The sequence below is a fragment of the Rhynchophorus ferrugineus genome, unplaced genomic scaffold (genome assembly GCF_030347505.1).
Source record: "Rhynchophorus ferrugineus isolate W39M unplaced genomic scaffold, kcgeb_rfMv2 rfM1, whole genome shotgun sequence".
Lineage (NCBI taxonomy): Eukaryota > Metazoa > Arthropoda > Insecta > Coleoptera > Curculionidae > Rhynchophorus > Rhynchophorus ferrugineus.
This window is the reverse complement of record NW_027472580.1, coordinates 59,506,664-59,526,659: the sequence shown is the minus strand read 5'-3', so window position 1 is coordinate 59,526,659 and position 19,996 is coordinate 59,506,664. Positions and strand designations below refer to the sequence as shown.

The 19,996-nt window shown below is 30.3% G+C and overlaps 1 protein-coding gene and 2 long non-coding RNA genes across 4 annotated transcripts in view; 1 reads left to right on the top strand and 2 right to left on the bottom strand.

Moving 5' to 3' along the window:
- LOC143198976 (cGMP-dependent protein kinase, isozyme 2 forms cD4/T1/T3A/T3B) overlaps nucleotides 1–19,996 on the bottom strand; it is a 355,938-nt gene that overhangs the window by 194,552 nt on the left and 141,390 nt on the right. Inside the window, exon 1 of one of the 2 annotated variants that reach the window (XM_076408694.1) lies at nucleotides 2,646–2,874. The exons of the other annotated variant lie outside the window; for it this stretch is intronic. The gene's annotated coding sequence lies outside the window, so the exon portion shown is untranslated. Of the gene's footprint in view, nucleotides 1–2,645; nucleotides 2,875–19,996 lie in introns of those variants that run through there. 2 annotated transcript variants of the gene reach the window in all.
- On the top strand, nucleotides 1,006–8,097 carry LOC143199074 (uncharacterized). Its single transcript, XR_013006353.1, has 3 exons — nucleotides 1,006–3,592; nucleotides 3,745–4,521; nucleotides 7,496–8,097. It is a non-coding gene; the product is annotated as an uncharacterized LOC143199074 (long non-coding RNA).
- On the bottom strand, nucleotides 2,646–18,195 carry LOC143199067 (uncharacterized). The gene is made up of 3 exons (XR_013006350.1): nucleotides 17,646–18,195; nucleotides 3,757–4,564; nucleotides 2,646–3,605 (listed from the first exon to the last, which is right to left on the bottom strand). It is a non-coding gene; the product is annotated as an uncharacterized LOC143199067 (long non-coding RNA).

The following is a 19,996-nucleotide window of genomic DNA, read 5'->3' as shown; positions in this document are numbered from 1 at the left end:
GATATATGCTTCCATAAGAGGGCTAAATTTGTTGATTGTTGGGAATTAGTTAAAATGTGAAAAATTTTAAAGTTCAGAGGTTAAAGTGAACTATAAATAATTGGTCCAGAATTCCAATAATTTTGAAAAACATTTTTAGTATCGTTGGAAATAATAAAATATATAAATTGGTTCAAATAACGCAAGTTGTTTAAATACTGTATTAAAAATTGCTATAAAATTATTATTACTATAAAATTATAAAAATATTTCTATCTTTCTTTGTTTGCAAGTTAGTTCTGATATTCTTGATGTTTAAATAGTTTTAGTTAAATTTAACTTTAATTAATTTCGAGATATTTGCATAAAGAAGTTAGATTAAGTTAATAATAAGACGTATAGTAAGAAAAAATAACCTATGCAAAACTAATTAGTTGTCTAGCACAACATGTATATTCATTAAATTGGTTAATAAATTTCATAAAATGTTTACTATATTTGGAAACAGAAATTGTGAGTTAAAATCCTTAATAAATTGGTGTCAGAATTGGTTTGCTCTTTTTCGAGAAGTATGGCGATGGTTAAAAGATTGTGGTCAAAGGTCATAAACAAACGCAAATCCCGCAAAGACCTGTACTTGAGAGGTAAAGTATGTTAACAATATTGTTTACATTATTATTTAATGGATTTCTCTTTGGAAAACAATTCCTCATAATGTAAAAGAACTTGTTAATATTGTAGGATAAATAGGGTGAATGAAAGCTATATCAATAGATATTTGTTTGGTTCAATTTATATTGCTTAACAAACATTTGTAACTGAGGTTGAGAAAACACGAAATTGAAAGAGATAAAATAAAATTGATGTCAACTATATTTCGATATCAAAGTAACAGTATCAATATATTCAATTGTGTATATTCTCATATTATTGAGGTATTTCTTTGCACTTAATTTTTTCAACCAGTTTATAACTTCTATAAGTTATAAACTGGTTTATAAGTTCTATATATAATTTGTAGGTCTGGATTCTTTTTCTTTTTTTCGTTCCTTTTGAATTTTCTGTTTTTCATCTAGTAGTATCTATATACTTTGCATACTTCAAAGATATATAATTTCTGGTATCAATACAATCCTTACATATTTCAAATCAAAGGTAACATACATGCCTACACATCAAGTTTTTAATAATTACTATGAACAGTAACACTAATATTGTTAACTACCGAACTGTGTTATTTAACTATTTACATTTTAGAGTATCTATTTAGAGAATTTAATGCCCATATGCCGGTAATTTTATTGATATTGTCCCATCTAGAAAATAATACAATTTTATACATATTTTAATTGCGTTTTTAAATAAATTTCGTATTTGTATATAGTATAGTATAGTATATATATTGTATAGTACATATAGTATAGTAAGTATAGTATATAGTATAGTATACTAAGAGAACTGGAATTGATCTAAATTCACAAAATGTGTCGCCCCAGTTTCGCTACATCATACAGTATCTTGTATATTTCAATAGCCAGAAGTGATCATTAGGAAAGGCATTATAGTCCACCATGACGATAGTAGACCACAGACATCTTCCACCACTTAGCAAAAAATTGAGAAAAAGTTTCTGCAAAACTCTTTCGCCACGTCCTTAATGATGCAAAATTGGCTTCAAGGCCTGTGAGAATCTTCAAGGGTTCAATCTATCGCTCAGAAATCTCCGACGGAATTATAGTTAATTATATCAAAAAAAAGTGGCATAAATACATCAATCCAAATGACACATATATCACTGATAATGTTTGATATTTATAGAATTAAATGCATTGTGGAAAATATGAAAAAAATGAAATTGCGTTTTTCTTAACCACTATATTGTATTTATAAAAAGGTAATTTCTGTTGATGACTCTTAAGAATAAATAATTTTCAAAATTATGTTAAGTAAAATATTTAATACAATTTAATACAATTCAAATCATACATAAATTCGAATTAAATTAAAAATGAAATTATATGAGTCTATATAAGTTGTTTTACCAATTATTAAATGACACTGTCTATAATTAATTTGATAATGTCTGCGTCAGAAACTTAAAAACAGTCTCATCAACTTGCAGTCAGTAAATTGTAATTTTTATAGTCTTGTGTTACACACGAAGCAATAATTTTTAAACTAGCTATTTAATTCCTTTTAAAGTCCATACAACAAAGTAAACTCAATAGAATTATAATTACACTGGCTTTACCGCTGTTTTTTTGTATGTAAATGTTATACTATAAAATCGTATTTTAGGATATGATATACGAGTAAATTATTTGTTACTAAAAATTAATTACTTTTTTATTTTTAAATATGACTTTAGATATAATTTACTTTAAACTAATGTTTAATAAATACAAATATGGTACGTACTTGTATTAACTTGTAGTACTATATGTATTAATAATCAAGTATATCAACGTTTATCAAATTATGATCAAAAAGGTATTAAAAATATTAAAATGAAGTTATTAAAAACGAAAATTAATATTTTAAATTAATCATTCATTATTTGTTTAAAAAACCATTTGTTTGTCATTAATCTATTTGGTACTTATACAGACAGTAAAATATTATAACGCTACTAAAAATATATATACGGAAAAATATTTGATACGTACGAATGTCTACTTTTAGCATTCAGATAAAAAAATAAAACAACCACTATTAACTGCAATTTTAGATGCACTTGAACGTTTCTTAAAATAAATGACGATCCATAGATCACTTGCGTTGTTCGTTTATTATGCACATCTTCCGATCACGGTAGGCACTTCCGTTAACAGAAACAATTCACATAGCATCAGAGCAGAGCTCGTGTTCGCTTCGACGCGCGTACGATGATGAACTAGCAACTGATGCGAAGTAGCGGAGCGTTAGCAGGACGGATCCTACAAGTGTTGGGAGCCGAGAATTGGCGAGCTCTTTACCCGATGGTACGATATGACCAGCAAACGAAATTATATTTGTATTGAATTTTAATTACAAGAAAGGAATATGTGTTTACATTTTATGCGACAGTAACTCGATGTTACTGTATTTTTCCTAGCGATTAAACATTCAAAAAATATTTTTCAATAGCAACTTGCCAGCGTTGGAGCTGTTACGTATTTTTAATTGTTATTTAATTCTACTGTAATTTATATTTTTATTAATATGTCGATTTCATTAATATTTAGATTCAAATACAATTCGGTTTGTTATTTGATGCTAGCTTGGGTATTACACATTGGCGTAATATTCCGAGCTTCTGTGTGGGGATGGTTCTGAAAGAAATCTTCAATATTTATATGACGTCTCAGTAGAATATCATCTGACATATTCAGGTCTTGCTTAATTTTGCTCGTTAAAGCGACAATGCGGATTTTTATCTATTAGGGAATAGACCGAATCTCTCTCACTCGTTTACCATTCAGTCAGTTCTAAAAAAAAGATGGCGCTTGCACGTGACCGCGGAAGCCAGGGCCGTAACGGTTGTATGATATAACACACCTCCCTCCTAGAGAAACCGCCTCAGGGATGTTCGTGGTCGTTGGCTTATCTGGATACTTATTACAAAATGGTTTTAGTGTCTTTCGTACCTTCGTCCACCACGAAATTGAAAGAGATAAAATAAAATTGATGTCAACTATATTTCGATATCGAAGTAACAGTATCAATATATTCAATTGTGTATATTCTCATATTATTAAGGTATTTCTTTGCACTTAATTTCTTTAGTGTCTTTCGTACCTTCGTCCACCAGTTTTCTTTAGGGATATTTCGATGTATCTCATGTATCTCCATTATCTCTATGTATCTAGTTACTCCAGATTCCAATAGTCTACGGCTAAACTGAGCTACCACAATCAACCTTTGGTAGTCATTTACCCAAACTGGAAGCTTCTGTCCAAATTCCTAGACTAGTAGACTGTTACTTATCAGGAATTTCAGTCCGTCTTGGATGACTTTATACCTTGAACTGTGATGCATGTGCCGGGTATCCATGAAGTGGAAATGTTTTTCCAAGCTTGAATGTTTCTACTTGTAATAATTTATTACAATGAATCTTTGAATACCTTCAACCAATCTCTTGTGATCTTACAGCTTCAGTTGCGAGACTATTCCACTTAACGACGCCAAAGCTTCGAGTAACTGCGGAACGGTTGCCAATCCAACGTCAACCTATGTTATTTTTTAAATAATCAATTTGATTCCGATTAATTGATTTATTGATTGAATTCTATCAAAAGAGAACAGCTTTAGGACCTCTCCGAACTCTACTGACTGCACCAGTTATAAATCTGAAAGGGTTTAGCATAATACAATAAAACTTTTAATCAACTGTTTTAATTAAAGGAAAGGTAACAGGAAAGAGGTAACTTGTTGAACGGCGACCCAAAGCCACACTGAGTATAGTATATATCATTAGTACATAGTAGCAGCTATCCAAAATACCATTTAGACTTGGTTCATCGTTTATTCAAAGCATTTCATATGTTTAAAAAAATATTTTTAGTCCACCACGAAACGTCCAGGTCAAAATTAAAAAGAACATCACCTAGATGTTGTGTAAGATGAATATAGCAAAGATAGCAAAACCCAATTTAACAATTTATTCAAGCCTGTACATTAACTTATGGTGTCGATTTTAACAAGTTTTTTTGAAATGGCAAATAATATAAAATCCTCGTATCTCTTTTCTGTTACATCAAACAACAAATAGCTTAAAATGTGACCGTACGGAAGTCACTATGAATGTAATACAAGTCGGTTTTCTGTAATATTAATTGAAATCTCTTTTCTGTTAAGAATTTCTGGAATAACCATAAATATAAGGAATTATTCAAACATTTTTAATCATCATTCTATCATCATCATTTAATCATCTTTCTAAATTAAACTAAATAGAAATAAATTATAATTATTTTTATATAATTAATGATAGACAACATTGAGACATTGACAAATTGGAAATAACTTACGAGCAACTGTTAATAATTTCACAGAGAGGACTAAGAAATTGCGAATAAAATTAAGTGTTACGATGTTTACACATGTGGCTTTCATAGACAAAAAATGTATAGTCAATGACAATTGATCGTAGAGTAACTCAATATGCGACGAAAGGAAAATACATCAAGTGGAAAGAGCGTATTAAAGATAAAATAATCGACAAAGAAGAAACAATTAAAATTAGGATTAGAAATTAAGATTAATATTAGGAATTAGGACTAGGACTATAATCACACTCATATCTGCTCACATCTTAAACTTTGAGCTTTGTGATTTTAGAGATATTCATATTTTGGGGAAATATTTTCTTAACATTCCAAATCACATTCTCCCGATTCAACTGGGATTTAATTTTACTAGTATTTAGCTGATATAATTTGTGACATATCTTTGATATACAGATTCTGAGATGTTTGTTCTAAAGAGTGTGGTTCTACCATAGATTGAATTGCAATTCAATTCTAATGCTCGCCAATCTACAAATCAATCACTCTCGCTTATAACGGTATGAGAAGGGATCCTCACAAAATAAACGGGCTAATCGGAGGTCCGCAAGATGGCAAGGTTTTCAACAATTCATATTCCTAGAGGATGTGAAAGATGCATAGATTAAATATATATAAACAAAAGGTCTATTTTTACATAAGAATACTAAAACTTTAGGGAAGGATGAAATAATATTAGGGCGAATAACCAAAGGACCGAAGGTACAAAAAAGCAAGGACAACAGACATATCTTTTTGATCCTACGCTTTGAACTGGTATTTTAAGGACATCTTAGGTTATACTTTTTTTATTCTTGCTTATAATTTTAATGAAATTTACAGTTATTGCGTAATTTTATAGGATTTACGGTAAACATATTTTGTTTAAATGTAAAAACGAAGGAAGGTTTGTTTTTTCTATTTCAGATCATATGGACATATACTCAAATGTGTTTGATTCACCACTGTGCATTGCTTAACCAAGATGAAATTCATAATTGCAATTTAGATATTAAGTTCTTTATGATGAATTAAACGACATTGCGAGGTTTATATATTTGTTATCAATGTAATCATATCTGTCAAATATCAATTTCGTTCCAATAACAATATTCAATACCGTAGCTGACGCCATAATCAAAGAGGTCATAGTAAAGATGAGTGCAGTCGTTGAGTAAGATTATATCACGAATTGGATATTGGTTAAAACGATACGGAGCATATTTAAGTATATAGCCCTATGGCATTTTCATATACATTAATTTACTATTACTATTCATTTTATTGATGGAAGGAATACATATCATCAATAATAGATATAATTACACAAATAGTATCTGTGAAAACAAGACGGAGTTCTAAAAAAAAACAAAAAAAATGAATGACACGCAAGTCTATATGAGGTTTAAAATTTGCGACATATTTTATTACTATTATCAGACTATTTGATAGATTAAATAGAAGACTACCCAAGTCAAATATGGGGTAGGGTTGAATGCTGATGAATGATAATCACTATTTACTCTATTTCATAATAGGTTCTGTGCCTTTTTTGATATTGAATTCTATTTATATAACATGCCATTTGGGATGTTCCAAAATGGTAGGAAGAATTTTATTTTGCCGCCATAATAACTGTATTTAAATTGTCGGTTAAAATATATTTTGAGTTAGTTCATTAATAAAATGACACTGTACTAATAGTAGTATTTATAGTAAATTCATTAAAAGGTTCCTTATATTTTATGTATATCTGGAATTATCGAAATCAGACGCTTTGATTGAAACTTTTAGTAGAATATTCAAAATGATTGTTTTTCTACGATACACCTATTATAATCAGCTATTCACTATTTTTTTGAGCTAGCTTATTATTTTGAACATTGATTAAAAATGTTTGAATAATTCCTTATATTTTACAGTTATTATAGAAATTCTTAACAGAAAAGAGATTTAAAATGAATATTAAAGAAAACCGAGTTGTATTACATTCATACTGACTCTTGTACGGTCATATTTTAAGCTATTTGTTGTTTGATGTAACAGAAAAGGGATATAGAGATTTTATATTAGTTACCATACCAAAAGACTTGTCAAAATCGACACCAGACAGTTAATGTACAGGCTTAAATAAATTGTTAAATTGGGTCTTGCTATTTTCATCTTACAGAACATCCAGCTGATGTTCTTTTTAATTTTGGCCTGGACGTTTCGTGGTGGGACTAAAAATATATTTTTTAAACATATGAAGTGCTTTGAATAAACGATGTACCAAGTCTAAATGGTATTTTGATAGCTGCTACTATGTACTAATGATATATACTATAACAAAATGTTTACATTGCTTCCTGTTACTAAACGCTATTAAAAACAAATAAACAAATTTTACCGTAACTAAATAGTTCTCACACTACCAATATTTAAGCCAATTAAAATAACACAATTTCCTGGTATTTTTTTTACTCGGAAAAACAAACATACTAATATACAAGCCACCGCGGTAATAAATGTGGTAACGTTTATCTTTAAATGACATAAGCACAAGACACTGAAAGGTTATATCTTGCTTTGCATTTAATGTTATTGTTTTAAGCTGTGTTAATTAAATAATATATGTTCCTTTTTTGTTTTGATTCCAAGAATTTAAATTTATAAAACCAATTACTGATAATATATATATATATATATATATATATATATATATATATATATATATATATATATATATATATATATATATATATGTATATATGGTGTTCGCCAAAATGATGTCGTCTCTCCAATGCCTTTCAACATAGTGGATGTGAAAGGTTCTTAAAACAAACATGGCATCCAATATACTGCAAACTCCTTGACCGATCCGATGTTGGCTCATGATAGCGATATATTCTCTGACACACCAATACATGCGTTTAGAATTCCTTAGGATACAGTTAGCACTAGTCATATGGCAAAATATTGACAAGTGACGGATAGCCTGCTATTGTAAATCTCAACGGGATCCAGTTAGAGCAAGTTTTATATTGATCCGAGACTAGGACATTGTTGTAGTCTGACATAAGTAAACAATAAGCTTCAAATCTTTAAAATATAATGCTTAAGGAAAATCCTACATGTTGCTTTCATATGTCTATGAGATCATATTAGAATTGAAATTATTCGTTTAACATACGACAATCAGTATAAGTTGAGGAACAAATTCAGAAACGCAGATAACAATGGCTTATGGTTTGGACATATCTGTGTAATGAAAGGGATCGAATTCCTTATGGGCTTTTTTAACAAAATCAATCTTTTTGGTGAATGACGCAGCAAACAGCTTCGAAAACTATATAGATCAAAGATATAGAAAGTGATCTGAAAATAGGAAACTACCGATGTATGAGGTCAGAATAGTCAGCGGCCGACCATCTACAGTGGCGAGGACAGATATTTAGTGAAGCATATTGAAGCCCTACGTCACCAATAGTAGCGTATTGTTCGAGTTATGCATTGATGATGATGATGATAACATTCTAATGAATTAACTATTTCTTTAAAATATACTATTTATGGTGGAAATAAATATATTCGGACAAAAAATTCTTCATTAAAATTCAAAATCAAATCAATTTGAAGTTAATAAATAAGCGGTGTGTGGTTCTTTACAAATGGAGATAAAAGTTAGATCCTAAACTTGTTGAAAAAATATCGATATATTTATAAAATCGATAAAAATATACCGATTTTTATCCAAATATATCATTTTAATATTCAAAGACTTTAGTTAAAAAGACTAAACTCAACAACCACATAAAATATATATTAACATTACATAATTGTGTAATTTGCGGTATATTTTAATATAAATATTTTAGGACATTTTATTGTACCGCGTTCTATAGGGAGATTTTCGGATAGCGATAAAAGCCACCAATATAAATATATGTGGTTTAACATCTGCTGACTATGGAGCGTATATGTGGACGATAATAAAAATCCTGCTTAAATTTTATGGTTATAAAATCTCTTTATAAAAATTTCCCTAGAATACGAAATGTAACAGTAATTTATATTTATGGTATGCTAAGCGTTCAGAAAACTGCATTTGAATAGCTCCATTCCACTCACATAAATATATAACATACATAAAACCAAACAACTTACTCCTTATTGGATCAGATCGATTTTAATGCCCCAATTTATATTTGTATTCAAAGATAAGTGCCATTTTACGTATTTTCGCTAGTTACGAAGACGTACAAATAAGTTGCAGTAAAAATCTTTTAATTTATAGACACATTAGATATAATTTATTTTAATTTTTAGGGTCAATGATGTGACTCCGTGAATGGAGGTAAAACAAAATGAAACGGTGGTGTTTACATTACCGTTATTTATTAGCTATATAAAAAAATGTGAAAAATACAATTAGATAAAACGGATGGCAGCGGTGTTACCTGGAGATGAGGCTTGGGCAGTCGATGGTGGCACTTCTAAACCAAACGATGGTTCAGCACTGAATGAATACCCTTCAGTAACATCCCAGATAAACGTCTCGGGGTTGCCGCCAGCTATTCGTTGTCGGGTGCTGTTGGCACAACGACCGTGTTCAACATCTGGGATTATATTTCTGGGTATTTTGTAGACCGTTATTCCACGATGTAAAATTCGACATGCCTCAAGGTCGCTACAAATCGCTACTTGTTTGATGGTTTTAATTCTTAATACTTTGACCTTTTGATGTATTGCTGTTATTCAAGAATTGCACCTATTAAAATGCTTCCCAAGGCACCTGAGTGGAAACAAATTCTTGTTTGTCTATGATTAGCAAGATTTCTAAGCACTTGTCTACTTTTGACAAGTCAAATCTGAGTGTTGAAAATATTCTTGATCGATTTAGTTTTTTATCAGAAAACATTGTCAGCTGTCTTGGTTGTCCCTAGTCGTACAAATCATAATCACCAATTTAAAAACGTGCAAACCACCTTGTTATTGTTCAAAACTTCTTCATGTTAAAGAAGACATAAAACTATCTACAAAAAGTCGTCTAGTCGCCACAAAATCAAATCTGTCGCCGGAATTATTGTTATTTTCACGTTAAACAAACAAAATGTTGCTAAAATGATCTGGTGACAACTGTTACGAGCTATTTTCTTTAAAAATATTGCTAGATGATACTACACACTATACTATATACGCCATCTTTTTTACAACTCTACGAATTAATTATAATACCTATTAGTATATTCAAATTATAATCATTTATAAACTCCTCGAATAGCAGAATAACTATTAAAACATCGGAAGAATTTACGGAAAATATGCAGAACATTAATATCTCTTCTTCCAACTTTCGCAATTGACAGTTAATGTCACGCATATTTACAACTTATTTGTAGTACTTGATATCCACTGTAAATCTTTAAAATACTATTATATGTTAGAATAGAAATTTAACGGAACATAGTGGGGAAATAGCATATTCAAATATATAAAGATATTGATATACGTAGAAAATACTCGATTGAAATAATCCAATTGATTGAAAATAATGTAATTGAAACGTATTTTTCAAAATACCTCTTTCTTGTCAATAACAATTTCTTGGTAATTGTACTGACTACACGCCCCTGCTATTAATCCAGTCAAAGATAATAAGCAATGAATTTGATGTGAATAATTTAGAGTGAGGATAATATTAACAGAGGTATCTGAAATAAAAGAACACATAACAAAAATATAAAAAACAAATGATAACAACTGTTAAATTGATTGATCTCAATCACTCCAGATCATTCGGTTATTCAGTAATCCGTACCACAATATTGACAACAAATTGTATTTTTCTTCATTTGTGTATTTGTTTTGGTTTGTATATGAAGTTATTTTGTTACCAATATAACAATCGTCGTAATTGAGAATCAAATCGTTGGTATTATGGATTCATTCTAATCTATTGACTGTGCAACCAACGAAGACAAAGTCATCAGCTATCTAACTGAACTTTTAAACTCTTTAAACAAATCATAGCGCCAATACTTGAGTATTTGTCGTGCAAATCTAGAGAGTGCCTGATTTTCTCATGATCAACTATACGTGGCATGTTTATACGTCAGCGAACCTTGCTTTATTTGTTGTTTTGCCTGATAAGAAAGCGAAAAATGTCGTATATCACAGAATTTTTTTTTACTGAAAATAATTAACTCTAGTGCAACCTATGTAAAATACATAGTTTCAGTAAATTATTGAACTTAATAAAAGTTTTTTATTTATTTTATTACGTTAGTATAATCCTAAACTAAATTTAGCACAAATGTAACACGACATTCATTGTCTGATTGATATCTTGATAATTTAAAATACTACTCTTTTGTTTTATATTACTATAGTGATATTCGTTGTACGTTAATGCTTGTTCATCATGTATTTTCTAATTGTAATAGCAAATATAAATTAATTGATTGTTGAAAGTGACGTATGTTTATCTGATGAGGAAAAAGCAGATAAGCTATAGTAAAAAAACTCGGAATACATTAATCGAAGGTCTCTCGCGTAGTAAAATTATACGAGAAGACCAAGACGTAAATGATCTTTGCAATAAAATAGTAGGTACTTACAACGTCAGTCGCTACAAATTAGCAGATGTACATATCAACATTTAAAAGAATAATCAATTGAAGTAAGTTTGTAAGTTGTAAGTTAATACAAAAATATTAAAAGGTGTGTTCTTTTATGTTAAAAAACAATGTAGCTTGTTGGAGTTCATGCTAATTGCAATGAACGTAACTAAAACAAACAAAATTAGATTTGATAGAATTTTCCCATTAGACATAAGATAGGGCAATATATGATATAGTCATATTATTATTGATTTGTTATTGGACACATGTACCTGAGACCGTAATATAGTACTAATATGATATTGAGATTGTTTTGTCTGACCAGATATTTTTAAACCATTTTATAGCATATCTAGAGAAATGTAGGAGGCTAGCTGAGAAAACAACAAAAAATACCAATGATTTACTGATACTTTTCGAAGTTAGCTAAAACATATAACCTTAAGAAAATGGTACAATTATTAAGAATAAATTATCATTTTTCCATTCAGTGATGTGTTTTACAAAATGGTTATTGACGTCTCAACAAAAATGAGTTACGAACTTGTGAAATATTAGAGAGCTCTGAAACAAAAACACCAAAAAATTGCCTGGAAGAAAAACTTTAAAAAAATCGCAAAATGTCGAAGATTTGTAAAAAATTACCCATTTAATATATAAATAATAATAAATAACAAAAATACGCTTCCAAAATGCATGCTCACGTTTGGCAATAAAGTGTCAGGCAAAGTTAATAGATTGCGCGAATAGACATCGTCAAATAATGGTACTTAATTATCACGGTCCCGTGACGTCGTGAGATTCCTGGCGATTCCTGATTTCATTATTTCAGACTTCCCCTGAACTTCTCTGGAGGGGAGCCAGCTGTCATAGCGACTTTAGAAGCAACAGAAGCATGCAGTTTAGAGCGGATTGAGCTTCATTGCGTCTGACTATGAACATAGGAGCCCCACTGGTCAACAGTGATACCTATGACGTTCATAGTTTTTAGAATTAGCAAAAACTCTTGCAAAAAATTCTACATAATTAGCATTCCGCATATTTTCGTCTGCAAGCGTATATATGATTTATGTCTGTAAAGTATAAGCGTATACGTGTTTTTGAAACTAAATAGTATTGACGTATATCTGCCTTACATATGGGGTATAAAGGAGTTTCCCGAGTACACTTATCCTCAAGTAGCTCAGCAAGCGCCTCAAAAGTCTATGATTTATTGTTCGAATGCTTCGTTAGATCGGTGATAGTTACTACTTTAGTAATATCGCTTTAACTCCTAAATAATTGAAATTTCGAAAAATCGACTTCAAAATATTTAAAACTTTTCAAACCAGGAACCTCGAAACATATATATTCATATGCAACTACATATTGATGTGCTGCAATGTCTCGATCTTCATCAAATATCCGTAGACAGAGTATAGTTTACTGTATATTCTATCCAAAAATTCGGTTTCGTCACAGAAACCTGAGGAATTCGTTAAACTTCTATTCAACATATATGTTCAAGTCATTTTGTTTCACTTCACTTCAAGTCGCTTATTTTTCCTCAACAGTGCGCCGTAATCGTACCGCATCGTATCTTATTAAATGACTTCATTTCAAAATCTTTGAACCATACAAACGGAAAGAGAAACAGGGCCCTCGAGAGAGCCGGATTTAGCCTTGATTGTAATATTTTCTCTTCTTCACGCATCATGTTAGAGAAGTGAAAACGAGAAGAAAAAGAATGTTAGAGAAGCAGCTTGGCCAATGCGGCTTATTATATTAGCACATTCTTCTCCTGTACTACTGATCTTAAATATTGAATTCCTGAATTTGCTCAAACTTTATATCGATGAAATTTTGCAAGAGTAGACAATCCGTCAGTTCTTTTTTAGTTCTGTAATGTAAATTATACAATGAAGAATGCTCTAAACTTTAACATCTATATCAACGAATTTAACGGTCAAGAATAATTGCGTCCACTGCTAAAGACACGCATATCCTTGGTGAATATCAACTCGTTTATCAAATTAAGTCGGCAAATCATTTTGCACTCGTACTCAACTAATGGAACCATCGTAAGATCTCTAAAGAAGTTTAATCACTTTTCTCTATATTAATTAACTATAAATAATTAATATATAAAACACAGTAAATCATCATAATTTCTTTATATTCTGAGAGAATATGAATAGCATGCATATATTAAGACATGTAACATGTAACGTATTTTAGTAATGTTGCTACTTGATTTAAAATGCAAATTTTAATATTTATATTATAATAATATTAGTTTATGTTGCGTCTTTATAACTAAAGACGCTTTAGTTATATGTGATTTACACGTCGATGGGCAATACTTCTTTCTTCGATGGTTAAGATATTTGATTCGACTCATGTGGTCTATACAAATTAAAACAAGTGAATAAAGTCCATAAGCAGTTCAAAATACAGTATATTATTTGCTGAACCGAAATCGGGTTAATCGCCCCAACAGTTTATTAGTTAGAAATCAAAATATCGTAAAACTTAAGACAAGTATAGAAGACGTAAGAAATGCAGAAATTTTTATAGTCATATATTAGAACTACTCTATAAATTATATTATGGTCACTATTCTACGTTCTCTAATAGTATTTGTAAAGTGTTAATATTACTAGAGATGTGAATTCATTTAGGACTTGCAATTTACATTCTTAATGTTCAATTTTTATCTATTGCTAATTTTATTATTAGTTATATCACGCGAGCGTTAACGCATCTGACTACGAAAACCGTGTATTAGAAGAGGCTTATGTTACTGAATGGTGGTGATAAGTAAAACGTGTAGATATAGACAGTTTGGTTTATGCTCGAATAGATTTAAATTCTCAGTGTCATTTTGTATCGCCGTTCAACAAGTTGCCTCTTCTTTCCTTAATTAAAATAGTATTTTAAAGTAAAATAAAGCTTTTATTGCATTAACCCCATTTATATTTCATAAATTACATACATCAACACGCAGTAGCAAACACAAACATGTACATTAATCTATGGTCCAATAAGTTATTTCAAGTAGAGTATATAGTGACATTACTAATAAATTGGATTTAGAGTTTTTTCATAATAAACAAGGTCAAAATTAATGGAAATTATGTTCATTCTAATGAGATTAATACGTTTAAATAATCTCCATATCAGACTCTTTTTAAAAGTATAAACATATTTCGCAGTATATAAATAATCAGCATTTTACTTGCTTATAGTCCATGTTTTCCGATAGGTCTCTAACTGTAAGACAAGTTTCGTTACCATAATAAAAAAGATGCAGCCGCCTCATAATGTTAATGCATGATAAAAGTATCATTAGTATAGAGAGAACATACATGAAAACAACCATGTGAAGTCTGATTACGCAACATCGAATGAATATTGAAATGTACTATTATGGCAGCAGGACGTTCCGCATGATGAATGTATCGAATAACGAGCAATTAAGATATGTGTCTTGGAACAACCTTGAATCATATACACACACAATAATTTTTCTTGTTATTTTCCTGGTTAATTGGAAATATTCTACCTATTTAATTTAAAAATAATATAATAAAATAGTATAAAGCTTCTTCAAATTAGAGTAAAGCCTATAATTACTTTAAAGGTTCTCTTCTTATCTCAAATCAGATGTTGATTTCGACTTACGAAATTATATTTAAAACTCTCTTAAATTCTACATTCTGCAATTTTCGAAACCATAATCAGTTTTGCCATTTATATCTGGAAAAAAAAGAAAAAAGAACTGAAACAGATTGACATTTTACCCAAATAACCTTTTCATTAAAAAACTGACACAATAATTTTTACTGTCTTATAAGTTTTACTGTCAAGTAGCAAGATCATAAAACTAAGCAACGTATACACTACACAGCGTGTATTTAAAAGCGTATTTAATACAATATATTTTGTTTTCTTACTGACTAGAACCACGACAAGACGTTAATTTTAAAATCCGAGAAAAAATATTTAAAAAAATCGTATATGAAATTGTTATATATCTATGTGAAACAACACAGTATATTACAGAAACTCAACGTTAAACGCACTGAGATATGGTAATTCATCCCAATAAACTTTAACCAATAAAACAATATAGTATGCCGGCTTGGTGGCGCAGTGGTAAAGGTGATAGGACGGTGCTCCTACTATTGCGATAGCCGCGGGTTTGAATCCTGCTGGGGCATTGCCGTAAATTTATGTTTGTTTAAAATTTGTGATTGTCCTAGACAAGAGTGTAAAATCCGACAAGGAAAATGATCCCAGTCACGCCAGTAACCAGGCTGGGTAAGACCGGAGGTCTTCTGGGATGACGTTAAACTGTAAAAGGAGACTTTAAAATATATTTAAAAAAAAACAATATAGCATATAATAGTCCTAGTGGTAAAGGTATGTATTGAATTGTTAAATTACTGAGAAAGGCAACATAATAGTGTCTAACATTATTATTGAGTGGCTCCAAAAATAGAATATACTTTTAAATGATATATTCTCATTGTAACTGAAATGAACGTATTTGTGGTATAAGTGTTATATATTCCAGCATGCGAGGGACTTTTAATAAGTCAGTAACATTTTCAATTAAAGATATTCTCCATTTCTTAATTTTTGATATGGTAACTTTTTTACTTTATTTTTCACCAAATACGGTTGTTCTCGCTTCAAATCAATACCAAATTTCTCCAAAGTCTCTAAATAAATTGTGCTGGTAACTGATATGAGGTATGACCTCTTTTATGAAAGCCGATATGAATAACACCGCGTGTATCACAAAAATATGTGGCAAACCGACGGACACAACTTGGCCTCCTTTGATACATGTTTACCCGGAAAACCCCACTGGTTTGATTGGTCTCGCATCCATATTGGCACTCCTCTGGAGAGGTTCTACAGTGGCGCTTATGGTCGAGTATCAGCAATCGTAGCACCTATCGCGCGGCCTCTTTTTCATACCCAAATATTCATAAAAATATGATGTACCTCCTTAATTGAAATGCCTCAACCATCTCACGTACATTCATTCATTGATTGTACAATGTCATTCCATTGATTGTATGGACGATCTATGGTAAGACGACCTGTATTGGGTAACCTGAGCGTTCGGCGCCATTTGGTCTTGTGGCACGAACAACGATCTCAGTAAACCACTTCTTAAACCTTTCCTTGGTTTTGATCGTGATTTTTTTGCGCAAAAATTAATGCTTAATCAGTACTTGAAAATCATTCTTTTCCATTTTTGTTAAAATTCGAGACGTTGTCTGCTGCAGTGTGACTGTCTAGTGATCTAACAGTTTTGGGTTATTATAATTAGAAATTTTATTTAAAACAAATTTCTTTCATCAAATCATCTTCATAATTTACATCAATAAGATTTAGAAAAATGAACAGTGTGATGCAAATATAATCTATGAAATACTGGGAATTGTGATTTATTTTATATTATTTTGTGTTATATATTCTTTAGCTGTCAGCGGCAAACATTAAACATAATATTTTTTTGGTAATTTGGAAGAAAAAACATCGTAAATCAATTAAAAATAATTGGTGTGGCTTTAATAACCGTTACCGGCAGATTCTTAAAAGATACTCAATAAATAAATACAAGCTTTAATTGAGATATAAATATTTTTTGTAAAAGCTGGTACATGTTTAGTCTTGCGTCATTCTTTATTTCAATGATCTTCGCATCTACCAATGTCATATGAAAAATAAAAAATACTTTCGTTGAGGAAAAAATAATTCCATTGTAGCATAAAAGTGCCATATCTTTAATAATATTTATTCACTGAAGCTATACTACAACGTCATTAGTCAGTCATAAGTCTTCGGGCTTATAGATTTCAAGAGGCCATTTTCATTTATGAAATTTTTCTTAAACGTTTCGTCGCATTTTTATTTAAGAAACGGGAAAAGTACAACGCAGACTTATAGAAAATAGTGTAGTTTTATGGTTATTCCTCCGCCTCATTCTAGCCGGCTAATATTTGATAAAGTGGGTGAAATTCTTAAAAGTATTCAAATAGACTGATATATTAGATACTAAAAATAAATTAAATATTTACGTTCCATATGAATTAACAATGATTATTGTGGAGAAGAGTAAATAAAAGGTCAATGAAGATTATGTTAAATGTTGTAGCAACCTTGTCCGAATGCTATTTGATGTAGTCTTGAAATGTCCTTACTATTAAGAGGGTCAACACACTATTCTAAGCACTACACTTTATTTTTTAATTTTACTTTTTACACTACTGTAAAGATTGAAAAGAGATTGGCGAAAGTCACTGACTTCTTCGGGAAAAATTCTCATAAATCGACAGTAACAGAATTCTCATGAACATTCTCGAAAACAGGAAAGTGACAAAAAGTCATATACCAAAACATAACGTTGATTACTATTTAAAATTTACATGAACAAATTCGTTTTGAAAAATACGAAAAAAGGTCGAAATTATTTTTCCCAAGCCGATTAGTAAACATTTAGTTTCATCAAAAAGTCTAATTTTTATATTTATTACTTATTAATTACTTACTTACCAAATGTGGGCTATGCAAAAATGTTTGAATATGCTCACCTAGAAAAAAGATAAAAATATTAGTTTTTAGAAAAATTAAGGCACCTTCGTCATTTTGTCTGCACGAAATATCATAGTTACTCAAATGAACTGGACTCAGTAATAATAAATTCCGACTTCATAATATATTACATGTGGTTGGAGAAATACATAACTTATGATGTTAATTAAACGTACCTAAGGATGAAAAGGTAATTAATAGTGTGGTATAAATGATTTAGGAGTGTCAAAGGCAATAATATATTCAGAAATAAATTATTCAGACCACACATGTTAATATGTCAGATCTGATGTTAATTAATACTTATAATAAAATATCTGTACTATATGAAAGAGTATTGTTTGTACAGCCTAGAAATTTTAAAAGAAAAAAAAATGATTAAGTAACTGAAACCGTGAGTCTATTTGATTCATATTTTTTCATATTCTTATTTTTTAAGTTTAAGTATTTTTCATAAAATAATTTCAAAGCTATATATAGCAAATAAGTCATTTTAACTCCCATAAATGTTATTTATTTGATCCATCTCATTTTGTTTCTTATTACACTTCCTTTATCTCCCGAAGGCTACGTCTATTTTGGAGCTTAACGTGATGCTTTTCCAAATGTTGTTCGTAATTAAAGCTCTGAGATTCGTTATCTCGAATTCTTTCGCTATCTAATGGTATAGTAGAGTACTAATGATAGCTGTATTATGTTAACGATATCAGCAGAAAATGCTGCGATTTCAATCACGTTTAAGGTGGATGAAAGCAAAGGCTTATGTCGGAATAGAGTGAGTTTTTAAAAATTAAAACTGAAAATCGAAGAAAAACGAAATAACATTGAAGCAAAAATGTATTCTCTTTTCCCAATTCTCTGACAAATCTACTATCCTGTGTGAAGTTTAGATGAACGAACAGTCGGTTTAATAATAAAGTTTTTGAAATTTGTAACTTGTCATGATATATTGTCGTTAATAAAGAAACGTTGTTTCAACGGCTACACACGCTAAAAAAAAGGTGACAGCAAACAGTCTAAAAACTATGGAGGCGTAAGTCTCCTGCCAATTGTCCGAAAGGTATTTATGAAGGTCATACAGCTTCAAAGAACTCGCGAAGAGACAAGCTAAGAAGAGCAGGCAAAATTTAGACGCAATCGAGGTTATATAGATATTATTTTCGTGATTCCCCAGCTGATAGATAATTAGATATATCACACTTTAGGCATCTTTGGAAACCGACAGTAAACATCTTCTCCTGAAAGTAATTACACTTCTTCAGATGTTCTATGATAGTTCAATTAGCTATGTGTGAGTGCGAAATTATTTTTGTCAAATCCATTTGAAGTCGGAGTTAATGTTTGCCAAAGAGATTTTCATCTCAATTGTCTTTTAACAATATAAAAAGGTTTATATTAAGGCGAAAGGTTTATCAGGAGCAGATATGGCGTTCAATATGATGCTGCAAACTCCTTGATGAATCAGATGTTTGCTGATGATAGCCCTATATTCGCTGATACAGATTTTGAGGCTTCTAGCATTATATACGATATAGTTCGCATTGCAGAGCCATATAGCTTGAGGATTAATAAAAAATATCAAAGTATTACCGATACCGATTGCCTGCTATTGTAAAATTCAACGGAATTTTTATTATTTAATATTTATTATGAATTACAGTTAGAACAAGGATAGAAGTTTAAGAAATAGGATGAATTACAATGAATACTAAAATACGATTGTTTCGATATTCGATATTCAAAGCAAAACAGCTTGCTCTACCGAATGATCTAATCTCCCTAATAGATTCATACTTGGAT